The sequence below is a fragment of the Schistocerca nitens genome, chromosome 1 (assembly GCF_023898315.1).
Source record: "Schistocerca nitens isolate TAMUIC-IGC-003100 chromosome 1, iqSchNite1.1, whole genome shotgun sequence".
NCBI classification, from domain to species: domain Eukaryota; kingdom Metazoa; phylum Arthropoda; class Insecta; order Orthoptera; family Acrididae; genus Schistocerca; species Schistocerca nitens.
The window spans coordinates 687,377,847-687,383,294 of NC_064614.1; the positions used below are offsets into that span (position 1 = coordinate 687,377,847).

General features: G+C 41.6%; 1 non-coding gene across 1 annotated transcript; it reads right to left on the minus strand.

Annotated features, from left to right (window-relative positions):
• Nucleotides 1–718: 718 nt before the first annotated feature.
• On the minus strand, nucleotides 719–793 carry Trnag-ccc (transfer RNA glycine (anticodon CCC)). Its single transcript has one exon. It is a non-coding gene; the product is annotated as a tRNA-Gly (tRNA).
• Nucleotides 794–5,448: the final 4,655 nt, after the last annotated feature.

Consider the following 5,448-nt stretch of genomic DNA (forward strand, 5'->3'; position numbering starts at 1 on the left):
CTTAAACCTAACTAACCTAAGGACATCACACACATTCATGCCCGAGGCAGAATTCCAACCTTCGACCGTAGTGGTCGCGCGGTTCCAGACTGAAGCGCCCAGAAACGCTCGGCCACCAGCGGCCGGCAAACTCATGATGTGTGTTTTGTTTACTTTACCCTAGGGGTAGACCCTTGTTTAGGGGTAGCGTCTTTGATGATTAACAAAAACATTATCGGTATTGGGTTCGAAACGGCCACCGCTTAAATTCTGATTAATAATCGGTATTGACGGCCGAAGACTTCAGGCCTTGTCAAAGAGGGCGGAGGACAGAGGTTCAGGACATTCTTATCCTAGGGGTGGGAAACTGCCGCTAAAGGCGGAAGAATCAGCAATGATCAACCGCATGAGGATACCGAAGGCGATGGAAACCACTGTATTAAAGACACATAACGTGTATCTACTGGACGTATGGCTGGTATTGAAAAAGTGTCATAATGATCTCTCCATTGGCAAAAGATTCCAGAATAGTCCCCCATTTTGATCTCCGGGAAGCTACTGCCAAGGGACAGGTAAATGGAAATAAGCATATGGCGCCATTGGCCGGGAGGCCCATTCGGTGAAGTTCGGGCACCAAGTGAAAGTCTTATTAGATTCGACGCCACATTAGGAAACTCGCACGCCGTTGCTGAGGATGAAATGATGATAACTCAACACCCAGTCCACGAGCAGATAGAAGCGCCAACTCGGCCGGGAATCGAACCCGGGCCCACTTGCATGGGAGGCAAGCACTTTACCACCCAGCTAAGCAGGCGGACAAGGGGCAGGTGACCCTGAGAAAAAGACTGAATAAACGACAGGATAGCGTTCTACGTGTCGGGGCTTGAAGTGTCAGAAGCTTGAACGTGGTAGGGGAGCTAGAAAACCTGAAAAGGGAAATACAAAGACTCAATCTAGATATAGTCCAGATCAGTGAAGTGAAGACAAGGATTTCTAATCAGATGAGTATAGGGTAATGGGATAGTTATGAATAGGATGGTAGGGCAGAGAGTGTATTACTGTGAACAGTTCAGTGATAGGGCTGTTTTTATCAGAAACGACAGCTAACCAACAGCGATGACGATAGTTTAGGGATACATGCCGACACCGCAAGCTGAAGATGAAGAGAGAGAGAAAGTGTACGAGGATACTGAAAGGATAACATAGTACGTTAAGGGAGATGAAATTCTAATATTCATGGGGGCCTGGAATACAGTTTAGGGGATGGAGTAGAAGAAAAGGTTACAGGAGCATTTGTGCTTGGGACAAGGAATGAGAGAGGAGAAAGACTAATTGAGTTATGCAATAAATTTGAACCCGTGATAGCGATCACCCTCTTCAAGAATCACAGTAGGATAAGGTATACTTGCAAAAGGCCGGGCGATAGAGATTCCGAAATCAGATATTGGATTGCAAGACGTATCCAGGAGCAGATATAGACTCAGATCACAATGTAGTAATGAGGGAGAGTAGGTCGAATTTTAAGAGATTAATCAGGAAGAATCAATACGCAAAAAAGGGGCTTAGGGAAGTACTATGTAATGACGAGATACTCCTGAAGTTCTCTAAGGCAATGGATACAGCAATAAGGAATAGCTAACTGGCAAAAACAGTTGAAGAGGAATGGATATCTCTAAAAAGGGCAATAATAAAAGTTGGAAAGGAAAACATAGGTACCTAGAAGGTAACTGCGAAGAAAATGGCTCTGAGCACTATGCGACTTAACTTCTGAGGTCATCAGTCGCCTAGAACTTAGAACTAATTAAACCTAACTAACCTAAGGACATCGCACACATCCATTCCCGAGGCAGGATTAGAACCTGCGACCGTAGCGGTCGCTCGGCTCCAGACTGTAGCGCCTAGAACCGCACGGCCACTCCGGCCGGCTAACTGCGAAGAAATCACGGGTAAAAGAATAAGTACTTCAACATATCCAGTCTTACAATCAGAATTTAAGAGAGCTTTGGAGGACTTAAGATCAGATAAAGCAGATGAGATAGACAACATTCCATCAGAATATCTAAAATTATTGGGGGGGAAGCGGCAACAAAACGTCTGTTCAAGTTGGTGTGCATAATGTACGAGTCTGGCGAAATACCATCTGACTTTCGGAAAAATATCATCCACACATTTTCGAAGACTGTAAGAGCCGACAAGTGCGAGAGTTATCGCACAATCAGTTTAACAGCTCATGCATCCAAGTTGCTGACAAGAATAATATACAGAAGAATGGAGAGGAAAAGTGAGGAGATGTTAGATGACGACCAGTTTGGCTTTAGGAAAGGTAAAGACGCCAGATAGGCAATTCTGACGCTGCGGTTGATAATGGAAGCAAGAGTAAAGAAAAATAAAGTTACGTTCATAGGGTTTCTCGACCTATAAAAGTCATTCGACAATGTAAAATTTTGCAAGGTGTTCGAAATATTGAGAAAAATAGGGATAAGCTTTAGAGAGAGAGGGGTAATCTACAATATGTACAAGTGACATAAACCGCCATTCGTGTCAATTGCATTGACGTAGAAGCTTCTATTTTGTACACAACGAAGGGGCCGGATACCTTAGTACACGGAGAATGTATTAGCAAGAACGAAGTGCTCGGATTAAAAAGAGTGTAAGACAGGAATGTAGTCTTTCGCACCTACTGTTCAATCTTTACATCGAAGAAGCAATGATGAAAATAAAAGAAGGGTTCAGGAGTGGAATTTAAACTGTAGGTGAAAAGATGTAAATGATACGATTCGCTGATGACATTGCTATCCTGAATGAAAGTCAAGAAGAATTACATGATCTGTTGAACGGAATGGACAGCCTAATGAGTACGAATGTACGAAAGTAATGAGAAGTAGCAGAAATCAGAGCGATGAACGTAACATCAGGACTGATGGTCACAAAGTTGATGAAGTCATGGAATCCTGCTACCTAGGGACCAAAATAACTAGTGACGGGCGGAGCACGGAGGACATCAAAAGCAGACTAGCAGTGGCAAAAAGGGCATTTCTGGCCAAGAAAAGAATCCTAGTTGCAAACATACGCCCTAATTTGAGGAAGAAATTTATAATAATGTACGTCTGGAGTACAGTATTGTATGGTAGTGAAACATGGACTGTGGGAAAACCGGAACAGAAGAGAATCGAAGCATTTGAGATGTTGTGTCACAGGCAAATGTTGAAAATTAGATGGACTGATAAGGTAAGGAATGAGGAGGTTCTGCACAGAATCTGAGAGGAGAGGAATATGTGGGAATCACTGACAAGGAGAAGGATGATGGGCATCTGTTAAGACATGAGGGAATGACTTCCATGGTACTAGAGGGAGCTGTAGAAGCAAAAGCTGTAGAGGAAGACAGAGATTGGAATACATCCAGAAAATAATTGAAAATAATTGCCGCATAATATCCGCAGTGTAATCAGTAGATGAGATGTATCATCAACTATTGCGACTAGCCTCGTTTGCCAATCTGTTTAAGGTGTCTGCCTGAAGTTACCGCTGCTTGTAGTTGGAGCCGCTACACCTGCGATGTCCATGGGCTGTGCCATTGATTTGTTTTCGTCAATAGATGGCAAAAATGTAACACTGAAAGAAAAAATCAATAGCTAATGTTACAGAATACAAGCAATGTATTACTTTCCATAATGTAAACAATAGTCTCTACCGTAAACTCCACTTAACGTAATCGTTCTACAACCATGATTTGCAAGGAGAATCACACTAAAATGGAGCGATATGCTTGTCAACATTATTTAAAACCTATGACGCTTCTGTGTCACCAATGGAAATAATAATAAAAAAAAAAAACCGCACCAATTTTAAGGTTTGCTGAATATCCTTTCTGATAAGTCAGCACACCTACTTAGAAACACATGACGAGATAAGTGTTCTGTACTTTTTTTCGTGTTATTCTTTGCCTTTAATGATGCCCGAAGTAGTTATTTCATCCTGGCGGCTCACACTTTCCAGCTCTGTCTGTTCGCGAGTAGACGAATAGACGAGTAGAGTGCTGCAGGACACAGCAAGCGAGACCTCCTATTTTACCGCGGCCCGACTATAGCGTTAAACTATACAGGATCCGTCTTTGGCAACGTATAGAGGTTTTTGACTTGCTAATGAACCTAGAGAACCCCCAGTGTATGCTCCGCATGTGAGTAGCTTTTACCAGAGACAAAGGGAGCCTCGACAGTCTCTCGTATTACACACAACCGCCGGTCGCCGCAGCTTTCTTTCACCACTCGCTGTTGGTCGTGCTGGCACACCCGACTCCTTGCTTAGCTGAGATGTTGTGGTATAGCTCTGCCAATAGGTTTCTAACCTACGTCTGAATAACTGTGAAGTAAAGAGTTTTTCAGAGTTTCGGACGGATTTCTAGATGATAAAACGCCCAATAAACAGAAAAATACTTGACTGAAACGATGAAACTACTACAGTGCTTTAGAAGAGAAGGATAAAGGCAACAATGTATTAATAAGAAAATTCTTCTCGGGTATGTGCTCAGATATTCACGACCGGCGTCAGCAATAGTTAATGTTCATCTCTGAGACATCTACCGTTTTGAAACTCAGTCCGCTGTCACGTGTACGATTTTCTGCGTAGTATTTCGTATCCTATTGGTGGAGACATCGTGAAAGGCTATGAAGACAGTAATACTTTGAACACATTCAGAAATAATAAAAAGTGGTGAACTAGTTTAATTCCTTCAACATTTATAGTAACTTTTGAAGATTCCGTTTATCGAGATAATGAACGTCATATAGGTTAAAGACATATTTCCATATTGTCTGACGATACTTTCCGTACGTAGTGAGGAGGCATTACAGAAAAAGTTACGCAAAACCCCCAAAAACCACATGTCACTAAGGAAATATGTAACGTCTCTACCAGGCTTGTAGACCATGATGCGGCGTGTCATCGTTTCCTTCCTGACATTAGATTAGATTAATAAATGTTCCATAGGTTATGAATACGACACTTCCTAATGATGTAGAACGGGTCAGTTTAACAAAAGGTTTCCTCAGAGGCCTTAATTCATCACTTTGTTGTTTTTGTTTTTTGTAAGGTTACTAATTTATAACTAAAATTCGTCTATGGAAAAGAATGAGTTGTCACTCAGAAAGGCTTTCAATTTGTTTTTAAATGATGTTGGCGAACTATCTGTTAGACTTTTGACGGTATTAAGAGCCAAAGACTTTTGTGGCAGCATAATTCACCAATTTTCGGGTAAAAATTAGATTTAACTCAAAGTAGTAAAGATCAGACTTTTTCCAAGTGTTGTAGCTATGCACATTGCTATAGCTTTGAATTGGGATGGGTTATTAATATCAAATTTCGTAAGTGAAATTATATATATATATACAATCTCCTTAGTTGCTTAAATAAATGTTTGTAAGATGATGTTGGCTGGGCTCTAACTGTTATTCTGATTACATGCATTTTTGC